Genomic DNA, 13,347 nt, shown 5'->3' on the forward strand with positions numbered 1-13,347 from the left:
GTCAATGCAAATTAGATATATTAGCATAATTTATTTATGCATTTTCCTTATTAGCAGGGCAAATACAAGTTACAAATTTCACAAGATGTCACAGAATTTATTTTGAGACTTTATGGACTAATAATGAAAAAATTTTCAGGTGTTTCATTTTCTTTCCCCTTTATTGACTTCTGGAAGGGTCTGATACACACACAAAAAAAAAGTTTTAAAGAGAAACAATTCCATGGATCTCCTCCAATAGATCAGCGCTTAGCTGACAAACCAGAAGATGCCAGATTTGATGCACAATCTAGTGAGTTCGTTGATCTCCGTAAAGGCAACAGAAGGGGACCAACAAATAACCTGTGTTTTTGGATTAAAAACATAGAAAGCAAACAATACAGGGCAAGGCCATTCAGTCCCACATGCCTGTGTCAGATCATTGTTAAAGTTATCCAATCCAGCCCAATGACCTGCTATTTGACTGTGAGTGTATATACACATACACTCCAAGAATAATATAAATTAAGTCACTACACAATAGGTCATGAGATAGGAAAGTATTCTAATAAACATAAGATAGAAAAATAAAAATTCACACTTGTAATTCTTGCAAAGAAAATAATGTTTCAATAGGGCAGGCAGATCTTTTGGTGGTCCTGAAGTAGTTTATGGTTAGGATTAAGGTCATAAGGGAAGGTTCAAGTCTGGTTGCTATTGGGGAAAAAAAAACTATTGGCAATGATTATGAGTTTATTATAATGTAGGATGTACATATGCACCAAAATTCTTATTTACTGCATCTGAGCAGGTACTTCAAGAATTAAAAACTACAACAGCATATATTAAATTAAAATAGGTAATAAATACACAAGATAGGTCATTAATAAATATTAATTTGGCATAGTGCAAGAAAAAAGTTTTATAGTAGTGCAATCAGTGCCTTTTTGGTGTTGGAGCAGTCTATAATTAAAGTAAAAAGGAGAGCTTCAAGATAGCTATTGGAATAAATCATTCTTGAATATAGAGTTACTGGTCTTCAGACTTCAGTACCATCTACTTGAAGGTCGCAGTGAGAAAAGATTATGACTAGGGCAATATGGACCTTTTTGATATTGGCTATCTTCTTGAGGCAACACCTCACAAGCTGTCTTGTTGAAGCCTGTCATTAATCTGGCAACCTTCTGCATTCCTCGACACATAATGCAACAAGTCAGTAAATTTTCCACAGTGCACCTGTTGAAGTTTGATAAAGTATCTGACATATCATATCTCCTCAAATTAAGTATATGCATTGGTGTGCCTTCTTTATGATAGCCTCAATATGTTGGGTCAAGGAGTGGTCTTCCGAAATAAGGACTCCCAGGAACTTGAAAGTAGTAATCCTCTGCACCTCCATCCCTTCAAAGAGATAGGTGTGTGGTCCTTCAGCCTCCCCTTCCTAAAATCAACAATATTATACACATATACCCCAAGAATAACACAAATTAAGTCACTACTTAATTTTTGTTGATATTAAGAGCAAAATTGTTTTTCTGTCACCATCCAACTAGATTCTTGATCTCCATTCAGTATTCTGACTCATCATTTAAAGTTATTCAGCTAATAACATTCTTGGACTCAAGATGCCAGACCTCAGGGTTCTACGCTTTCTGCTTGAGGGTAGCAACAAGAAAAGATTATGACCAGAGAGGAGGAGACATTTTACGGCGTTAACTGCCTTCTTCAGAATCAGAATTTATTGTCGTGAACAAGTCATGAAATTCATTGTTGTGCAGCAGCGTCTTAGAGCAAACGTTCATATTATAACCATCTTACGACATTGGCTATGAATAAAAAATTAAAAAATAGTGGACGAAAAGTGAGGCAGTGCCTTTGATTAATCAGGAATCTGATGGCAGTGGGGACGAAGCTGTCCTTGTGTCGCTGACTGCTCGTCTTTAGCCTCCTGTACCTTTTTCCCTATGGTAGCAGAGTGAAGAGGGCATGGCCTGGGTGATGGGAGTTTTTGAGGATAGAAGCTGCTTTTTTAAGACACCATCTGATGTGGATGTCATCGATGGAGTGGTCTGGAACATGTTATGTCACAGGCTGAGTTAACAGCCCTCTGGAGTTTATTCTTGTCCTGAGAGTTGGTACCTCGATACCAGGCAGTGACACAACCAGCCAGAACACTCTCCACGGTACACCTGTAGAAGTTTATGAGAGATTTCATTGACATACCGAATCCCCTCAGACACCTTATAAAGTACAGCTGCTGGCAAGCCTTCTTTGTGATTGGATCAACATGGAGGTTCCTGAACAGATCCTCAGATATTTTAATACCCAGGAATTTCAAGTTCTTGACCATCTCCACTACTGAGCCCTCAATGAAGACTGGGTCGTGTTCCCCTGACTTCCTTCTGAAGTCCACAATCGTCTCCTTGGTTTTGCTGATGTTGAGTGCAAGGTTGTTGTCGTTACACCATTCAATGAGCTGATCTATCTCCCTCCTGTACACTTCCTCATTGTCATTTTTGATTCTGTTGACAATTGTAGCGTCATTGGCAAATTTGTAGATAGCATTGGAATTGTGCCTGGCTGCATAGTCATGGGTGTAGAATGAGTAGATCAGTGGGCTAAGCATGCATCCTTGGGATGCACCAGTGTGGATAATCAGAGAGGAGGCGATGTTGCTTCCAATTCATACAGACTGTTGTCTTCTGATGAGAAAGTCAAGGATCTTGTTGCAGAGTGGAGTACAGAGATCTAGAGTTTGGCAATGCCTCACATTGAATGCCTTTAATTTCAAGGGATACACATTCAATAAGATGATGACTGAACCTTTCATAATAACACATATTTCCTTCTCTCTGCCCATACCTCCTTGAATGCCTTGCAATCTAAATGTCTGTCAATCACCACCCTGAGTGCATTCAATGATTCTGTCTCCATAGAACCTATTTCTTCATTCTATATACCATAACGGAAGTATCCTCTCGGCATTCACCTTGTCAGCCCCTTTTAGAATCTTCCATTTCAGTAAGACAACTTCTTATTCTTCCAAATTTCAATGTGCTGGCCCAACATTTCTTCACACTTCAGCCATGTCAGACCAGAAACATACCCAGTAAAGTTCTCCTGTTCCCCTTTAAATTTGCAGATCAAAATGGTACACAATATTCCAGCTACAATCTCATCACCATCCTGTATATTTACATCAAAGCTTCCTTACCTGTAACAAGGACAATATTGCATTGCCTTCTTAATTGTACTGTGGGATAGCTTTTTAAATGTTTAATCTTTTAAAAAATTTAGGCATACAACACAGTAACAAGTTCTTTCTGCCCTTGTGTCCATGCTACCCAATTGACTCACAACCTGGATTTTTGAAGGGTGGGAGGAAACCGAAGCACGTGGAGGAAACCCATACAGACATGGAAAGGATGTACAAAGTCCTTAAATATAGTGCTGGATTCGAACCCCAGTCACTGGTGCTGTAACAGCAGGGCACTAACCACTACTCCAACTCTACCACCTTTTTTTTTGTTTCATAAAGCAGGGCCTACAGTTCCCTTTACACCAAAGCACTTTATGGACTCACTCTTTTTCTTTTTCATTCTTGCTTAAGTGGATAGCCTCATGTTTTACCACATTCCAAGTCATCTTGTCCAATCACTTAACCTGCCATTTCCCTTTGCTGAATGCATCCTCTTCATGGTTGGCTGTCTGACTGGAATTCTCTTATGTCAACATCCCTCATTTGGGAGGAAGCACAGCAGAGTAAAAGAAAATATGAACAATAATGAATCAAAACACTACCTACCAGTTCTCAGCATGGGAAGGACACAATTAATTGCTCATCCCTAATTTCACTCCAGGTGGCGACAGTGTGCCACCTTCTTGAACCACTGAGCTTGCATGGCCTGGACTTTCATTCAGCCAATGTAAAAGGTAATTCAAGGTATAAAGGTCAAGGTTCCATTATTGTCACGTAATACTCCTTGAATGTAACATACATGAAAATCTTTAACTTTGTCTACCATAAGAAAGACAGAGAGTCACCACCTTGTCAAGCACCCATCATAGAAATGAGGCCCCACTGAGGAACAAACTCACAACACCTAATTTACAAGGCCAGTGCTTTAACCACTGAGCAAGTCCAGATGGTGTTTGAATAAGATGTGGGGCATTCCCATGTCAATGCAGTTCTTGCCTTCTTAAAACTTAGAGCACAGTACAGGCTCTTCACCCCTCAATGTTGTGCCAATCAATATTCCTTAAAAATGTACTAAACCCTCCCTGCCCCATAACTCTCTATTAATGAAGCTCAGCATCCCATAGATCTTCTTAACTATCCTATCAACCTATACGGCAACCTTGAGGCATGTATGGATTTGGACCCCAAGGTCCATCTGTTCACCCACACTGTTAAGTAACTGACCATTAAACCTGTACTCAGCCTTCTGGTTTGGGTCCTTCCAAAATATATCACTTCACACTTATTCAAATTGAACTCTATCTGCCACTTCTCCACTTAAATCTGCGTCCTATCTATATAGTTTTGTAAACTTCAGCTCCATTCAAAACTCCTCCAATCTTCATATCATCTGAAAATGTATTGACCCATCTATTTGCCTCTTCATCCAGATCATTTATAAAATCCACAAAGAGATTGCTGATGGACATCCTGGGTTTGGTCCTGCAGAAGAAAACATGGTGTGTTTCTGTGGTGCCTTTCCAAGAAGGAATATTATAAAGTCACTGGTAATGCTGGTACTGAATGTTTATAATAGTGGCTGAAACAAGCAGATTACATTATGCTTTGATTTTTGTCAGCATTTTGAAATTGCAGTTAAAATTCCAAACCAGCATCCATTTGTGGTAGAAATATTTTAGCTGGGTATGGGGAAAGGACAGGATGGTATATGAATTAGGAGTCATGAAAGGTGTCACTTTCCACAAAATACCTCTTGACCTGCCGCAATCAAAGCAAGTCCATCACTGACTTCTTCATATTTGAGTACAAATATTCTGTCTGGATACATCTATGCTTGGTACTAGAACTCCTCTACCCAAGATATCAAGAAATTACAGAGAATTGTGGACACAACTCAATACCACGATGCAAATCAACCTCCCAAGCATTAACTCTCTCTCTCTACACTTTCCTCCTGCCTTGGGCAAACAGACAATGTATTAAATGACCCATCCTACCATGGTCACACTGCCCCCACCCATCAGGCAGAAGATACAAGAGTTTGAAAACACACACCACCATAATCAAAGACCCCTGCTTTTTCACTATTATCTCTTGAACAGATGTCTCATACATAATCTTCTTTCTTTGGCTTGGCTTCGTGGATGAAGATTTATGGAGGGATATGTCCACGTCTGCTGCAGGCTCGTTGGTGACTGACAAGTCCGATGCGGGACAGGCAGGCACGGTTGCAGCGGTTGCAGGGGAAAATTGGTGGGTTGGGGTTGGGTGTTGGGTTTTTCCCTCCTTTGCCTTTTGTCAGTGAGGTGGGCTCTGCGGTCTTCTTCAAAGGAGGTTGCAGCCCGCCGAACGATGAGGAAGCAAGATGCACAATCTTGCACAAATCTACCTCATCACTCTTGCTTCATTTCAACCTCATCTCTCTCTGTAACACTACATTCTGAACTTTTGTTTAACTTTGCTCTGTCCGTGGTACTGGAGATGGATTAACATGCCTGGATAGCATGAAAACACTAAACTATTCAATTCATTACTATACAGCAGCCAATGGGCTGTAACCAAACTTCCATAAGTTAACAATGGAAACACCAGGATAACAGCTGAATTTTCCTGCCCATGCAACTGCATTATCTTTGCTTTGCATGCTGCCATGAAGATGATGGGAGGAATATCAAATTCAAACACCTGTGACTCCTGGAGTGGGAGAGATCTTTGTAGAAGCCTCTTACTTTGAATTTCACTTATCTGTTTAAAAGCCTTTGTCTTTGCTTACATTTCCAAGGAAGATGATTTTTCAGGATTTTCCTTTCGTCCACTGGCTAACTTTCCGATTGTTGCAGAGCTGCTCGTACTTGCTGGTGATTTAACTGAGGCTGCCTTTTGCAGGAAGGGTGGCCAATGGATGTATTCCATCTGTTCCTAGAAGTACAACAGTAAAACGAAGTGCGGGGAGGAGAAACATCTGTTTTTTTCAAAAAAGTGTAAACTTGTAGGTGAAGGAATACATTGGTCTGGAAATATTAGAGCATGTTTAAATGTGGGCTGAAAGAGAAAGTTCATTCTGTAATTGTTTAAATAGGATTTTCATGACTGCATCATTCATAAAATCCAAGTGCTAAAGTGGCATCTCTTGTTATCCCTTCTCCATCTTTGCACACTTACTATGAGTGAAATATTATCTGTCCCATGAACTAATATCTGGTTTTGCACAGTCATTAGGGAAGACATGGATGGAATGAGGAGGATGTCAAAATCCATTTGAACAACAAAAGAGCTGGCCATCAAGGCCAATGCACATAGACTTTAATTGCAGACAGAACTTTAGTAAAGACACAGAGTGCAAGTAGCAAGAAAGCTAGCAAATAGATCATTCAGTTCTCACGCTCCTCACTGAACCATATCCCTATTGTTTAATTAGCAACAATGCTGAGTTGAGTGCTTTAAATTCTAACAAGTAATTATCTCCAGTGACTTACCCTGGTCCACACCAGGGTAATGGACAAGAAAGTGCACCGGTCCCTCAGTTTCCTCAGAAGCCTGAGAAAATTCAGTGTGTCATATGTGTCCCTCTACAGCTTCTATAGATACACCATCAAAAGTATTCTATGAGGATGCATCACTTTCAGGGTCAGGATCTGCTCCACCCAAGACTGCAAGAAACTGGAGAGAGTTTCGTACTCCGTTTTGACCATGACGCAAACCACCCCATCTTCTCCATCAACTCGATTTATAACTCCCGCTGCTTTGGAGAAATAACCCACAAATTAAAGGATTCATCCCAACCTGGCCACACTCTCTTCACTCACTTCCTGACAGGAAGAAAATCATGAATGCTAGATTCAAGGACAATTTCTCTTTCACTGTTAACAGACTCTTGAACAAACCTGCACCAGTAAATAAAATGAAACACTAAGGTCTGCAGATGCTGTGATTGTAGTAGAAACACAGAAATCCTGAAGGAGCTCAGGAGATTCACAGCATTCATAGGAGTAAAGATAAGGGTACCTTGATGAAGCATTCAGGCCCAAAACATCAGTTATATATCTTTATCTCTTATGGATGTTGCAAGGCCCTGCTGAGTTACTCCAGCATTTCTGTGTTTTTAATTTTAAATAATGTTGCCTTTGCTCTGTACTGACTGATCTCTTTTGTAACTCGGCACTTCTATACTACAGAATGTTTTACTTACTGTCCTGTGTATGGGATGTCCAGCTCTTGGGGCAGCACAGTTAACACAATGCTATAAGGTACCAGCAACTGGGGTTTGAATCTGGAACTCTCTGTAAGGAGTTTGTCAGTGTGGATTTCCTCCGGGAACTCTAGATTCTTCCACCCCTTCAAAATGTAACGGGGTTGTAAGTCAATTTGGCAGCACAGGCTCGTGAACTGAAACAACCTGCTATATCGTGCTGTTTGTCTAAATTTAAAAATTTAGATATAAAGCATATGTACATCTCAGGAAGGTACTTTATATCATATGCCCCACTCTCTGTAACTATTGGAAAGAGGTATTTTGTAATCTCTCTTTATTTCTTGATATCAGCCTGACTCCTGGCCCTTTTATTGCCATTTTTGGAGTGACTGGACCAACGGACTTAATTTTGACTCCATCTCAATCCCATATCATCATTTTTGATTCCCTAATTGCTCATCCTGCTGAGATGTAAAGATGATGTCCCTCCCACTCATACACAATGGTTATTGGATTTGATGGCATCCCTCTGGAGAAAATTAGGTGTTTAACTACTAAAATTAGTTTTTTTTTCTCTTTTGGGTTTTTTTCAACTATTTTTAAAATTTATAAATCAATTATTTTGGTCCTTATTATTTTTTCCCCTTTCCTTTATTTTTGGACCTATAAGTATCCAAATTGGGGTCGACGCCTGACTTTGGCAGCAATCGCTCATGTTAGGGTTACAAATTAGACTAGTTGTAATAGATGTTTTCTTCATCAATAATGTGGATCATACGCATCTTGTATACCATTGTTTATTATTGGTAATTCTATTCTAACTTTACTTGATCATTATATCTATTCAACCTGATTTTTTTTTTGAAAAACCAATAAAAAGATTGAAAAGGAAAGAAAATTTAAAATGTGACATAAACTTGAATTTGTTGACAGAGGTCATCAATGATTTGTTACTTTGTTGGGGTTTGGTTGGAGTGAACCTTTGCTCTGTTCTCAGTGATCTCGCTTTGTAATTGCGATTGGTATTCTGCCTTTTTGTATTATGTATGGATTGACTGGCTGGACATTTCCCCCCCACAGTTCCTTGTGCAGTTGGCAATGAACTTTGACATCATTACACACATTTACCACACTGGTACACAGCTCAATCTCACTCACACTTCCATCTCCTCTACAGCAGGCATATTCTCAGCTCACACTGTAATGTGCGAAGACTCACTTCTCTCTCACAGAAGCTGACATGTGACCAGAACAATGGGGGCTAAAATGGAGTCACATAAGCTTATAGTGGAGTGAGAAGTCAACTTCAACTCTTCTCTATCTTCATCATGCTAACATTGAGGGAGAAACCAAAAGCAGGCCTGCTTCCTCCTTTCAGGTCCTACTGTCTGTTGTCTACGCTGTGCATTGATTGCATTTATAGGTATCAATTATGTATTTGATGACTGATGAATTCCTTGCACACTCAAAGTGCATGCACATGCCTTAAATGAATCTTCCATTACACACAAAGCAGATAAATTGTCAATCCCAACTCGCAATCAAAATTATGCTGCTCTTCACTTCCACCACACCTGTTAAATCTTAGCTCTATCATTGCATTTCCAGGCTGCAAAGGTAATTTGCCCAGGTCAGTGACTTCATGCAATAACTTGATTTCACGACAAGTCGTGGACATTTTTCAACATGAAGATGTCATTGTTAAAACCTACCATCTTTCATAATTTTCAATGCCTGTCCAAAAGGCACACACATCGGGTTTTACTTTCACTGGATGCAAACAAACAAAATGAACTTGTAGGTAGCCAACATCATAAAGGGCTCCATTACATTGGTCACAACCTCTTCTCACTGCTGCCTTTGGGCAGAAGGCATGGAAGTTTGAAGACCAGCACCCTTAGGTTCAAGAAAAGTTTATTTTCCACAGCTATCAGGATATTGAACCTCCCTTTGTTATACTAACCATAGATTGCTCCAAAGTGACACAAGGGCTGTTTGTACAATTGTAACACCATTTTTCTCTTGCACCATAGTAATTGTTAATTTCTATCATTTGTATATAGGTATTACCTATTTTAATTTAATTCAATGCATGCTAAAATAATTATACTTGAAGTACTTGTTTGGCTGCAACAAGTCTGAATTTTGCTCCATATGTTCATTGTACAATGTATATGACAATAATTTCATTTTCATTATCATCATTACCAACACCCAAATTACTCAGACCATGCTTGCACCACATCATTCTACCTCTCCTTATCCAAAATTCATTTCTAAATTGAAGATTTAATTTATTGTCATGCATAAAAATCTTTCCTTTGTTTGTTCTTCAAACCAAAGAGATGCCAAGAAATCCAGCATCATTATTAAAACAAGAAAGAGAAGCCAAAGAGACTCCCTTCAGAGTTATTGAGCTTTTTGGACCCAGCCAGCTCCTCTGAAGCAGCCATCTACATCTCCCCAGTAACCTCGCACGGCACGTTGTTCAGTGATGAACCCAAATTCAAGCCCTGTATCTGTATGCTGAAAAGCACAATTGCATTTGGGGAAATCACCAAAACACTAGGCCTTCAAGAATAAATATCAAAGACAATTAATGGCAGACTTGGAGAACATTTAGGACTACAATTCATATTTATAGTCATACAACTTTCCCGGGTCGAAAAGGTATCACATTGTGCACTTCAAATTTTATATTCCTAACCCATATCGAAACAAGGGTTCATGTGACAAACACAAGAGCAACAGAAGCTGCAATCTTGAATTAACAATCAGAAGCTGAAGGAATTCACCAGGTCAGGCAGCATCAATGGAGAGAAATGGACAGCCAATGTTTCTCCCATCTTCTGCTCAATACTCTCTCCTCTTGGCTCCTATCCCATCATTTTTAACCCCTCAATATATTTGATATCATTTTAGTCTCAATAAAGGGTCTTGATCCAAACATCAACTGACCATTTCTACCCATGGACACTGCCTGATCCTTCTAGCTCCTCAGTTTTGGCTCAAGTGTGCATGTGTAGGGAGAGAGGAAGGTTTCTAGCTCATGTTGAATGAAAGCTCATGAGTTGCACTCATTAAAAAAAATTCAGAAAATTAGATCTTACAATTAACCGATGACAAAAGTCACTCATGATTCTTAAAGACTGAATGAGACCAAATTTCCACCAATTTTCTTCAGTTTAACCAATGTTACCTGCACAGGAGAGTGGCAGAAATGTCTATAAAAGGACTTGAATGTTAGTCACCAGACCCTCTAGAAACTTCAAGCCAATATGAATCAATGCAGAATTAAAATTTTCCTTCAAATGCTGTTTATTAAAAGATAAGCACATCCTACAAAAATATATTTCACAAATGTGTCAGCCTTTGAAAGAAGCACTGAGCAACTGACTAGTTATTGTTTCTTATAAATTATGAAAAAATTGTCATCTCGGATATGAAAATTGGAATGTTTGGATAACTCAGGCGACTGATCATTCCCGTTTCAATGTTTATTCACTCCCTGCTATTTTCCTGTTTATGTTTAATTTTGTTGTAAAATAATGTCTTGCAGCCAAAATCATTTGCACATTCAACCACTTCAAGCATGCAAAATAAAATTGGTACTTTAAGTGTCAGACTGCTAACTTAATATTTATTTGCTACTTTGGGAAACCATGGGCATGATGAATTAGGCCTCCCTGGCACAAAGAAATTGCAAAGCATTGGTGTTCATGGCACAACTATCATTTTCTCGGTATGATGTTCCTATTGCTTCCAGCAGCTTCTGGTGTTCTTATTCTCTCAGCTGAATTAATGCACCATGATGCTTCTGAATGACAGAACCATTTTTGATTCCATTAATGTGGACAATTGCAGGCAAATGCTTTTCGGCGAGTGCTTCACTTTAGATGCAATTTCAGAGTCTATTGATTTCCTTCTGTACCCTTCATTATGACTTAAATTGATTACTGTGGCAACGGTAATAACAGTGATTGCACTTGACATTGTGTGAAGCTTGCAGAACAGTATTCAAATTTGAATGGCATAATTTCTTAAAGAAATGTGTAGTACAACCTAGTATTAGCACTGTCATTAGTGATAATTTACATTTATTGAGAGCCCTTGAAGAAAGCTCTTGTCACAGAGACTTTTATAAGGCTGTTAAGAAGTGTTATAAATGCTGGGCCCTTTGGGAATAAACAAAAAAAGATTCAGAAACAGTAAGGTCTATAAGGAACAAAACTTTCTAAAAATCAAGAGAATGGGCTCTTTCAAGTGAATGACTTTTCTGAAAGCAGAATTTTATCTTGCTTTCAGAAAAGTCGAAACAATTAATATATTGCATCACCCTCAGCATTGGATGACAATCAGATAATGTTGATCATAGTCAATGTATATAGTTGTTACACTGAACTAGCTAATAAAATAAAGATTTATTAAGAACTGTTCCAAATGAACCCTTCTAAGTTGCTGTTAAACAAGAAAGTCTACAGCTGCTGGGGTCTAGTGTAGTAAACAGAAGTGCAGGAGAAACTCAGCAGTCAAACAGTGTACTTTATTTACTAAAGACACATAACTAATATTTCAGGCTCGAGTCCTTCATCAATTACCATCTGTAAGTTTATCTTATTTTTAAGGTTAACTCATTTGCTCACGTGAACTTTATTCTTGTGTTGTGTGGTTGGCTGTGTGAGGATTGATCTAATTTAGATAGATCAGTCTGAGAAGAATCGATTAAATTAACTTTTAGCATTCAACTATCCACACAACTAGGAATGGTTAATTTTCTTGATTAATGGAAGCAGACCATTCAGCCCAATTCAACCATGCTTAATACCTATTATAGAAAACATAGAAGATAGGAGCAGGAGTAGGTCATTCGACCCTTCGAGCCTGCTCCGCCATCCAATGAGATCATGGCTGATCTTAAAGTTCAGTACCCCGTCCCCGCCTTCGCTCCGTAACCCCTAATTCCCTTATACTGAAGAAATAGATCTAATTCCCTCTTAAATATATTTAATGGACCTGCCTCTACTGCTCTCTGTGGCAATGAATTCCACAGATTCACCACCCTCTGGGTAAAGAAATTCCTCCTCATCTCAGTTCTAAATGGTTTGCCTATTATCCTCGAACCATGGCCCCAGGTTCTGGACTCTCCCCATCATTGGAAACATCCCTCCCGCATCCATTCTGTCCAGTCCTGCCAGAATTTTATATGTCTCCATGAGATCCCCTCTCAATCTTCTAAACTCCAGCGAGTACAATCCCAAATTGTGCAATCTTTCCTCATAAGTCATTCTTGCCATTCCAGGTATCAGCCTGGTGAATCGCCTCTGCACTCCCTCCATTGCAAGAACATCCTTCCTCAGATAAGGCGACCAAAACTGCACACAATACTCCAGGTGTGGTCTCACCAAGGCTCTGTACAGCTGCAGTAAGGTATCCTTATTCCTATACTCAAACCCTCTTGATATGAAGGCCAACATACCATTTGCCTTTTTAACCGCCTGCTGTACCTGCATGCTCGCCTTCAGTAACTGGTGCACAAGAACCCCTAGGTCTCTCTGCACTTCCCTATCTCCCAATCTATTGCCCTTCAGATAGTAATCTTCCCTCTGGTTTGTATTACCAAAGTAAATAACCTCACATTTATCCACATTGTAGTGCATTTGCCATGTATCTGCCCAGTCCCCCAATTTATCCAAATCACACTGGAGCTTCCAGACCCCCCTCTTCAGTGCACACAACCCCTCTTAGCTTAGTGTCATCTGCAAATTTGGAGATATTACATCCAATCCCCTAATCTAGATCATTAATGTAAATTATGAACAGCTGGGGTCCCAGTACAGATCCCTGTGGCACCCCACTGGTCATCGCCTGCAACTCAGAAAATGAGCCATTTATCCAAACTCTCTGTCTTCTATCTGCCAGCCAGTTCTCAATCCACATCAATACCTTGCCCCTAATCCCATGAGCCTTGATTTTGCAT

This window comes from Narcine bancroftii, chromosome 1 (genome assembly GCF_036971445.1).
Source record: "Narcine bancroftii isolate sNarBan1 chromosome 1, sNarBan1.hap1, whole genome shotgun sequence".
Taxonomy (NCBI): domain Eukaryota; kingdom Metazoa; phylum Chordata; class Chondrichthyes; order Torpediniformes; family Narcinidae; genus Narcine; species Narcine bancroftii.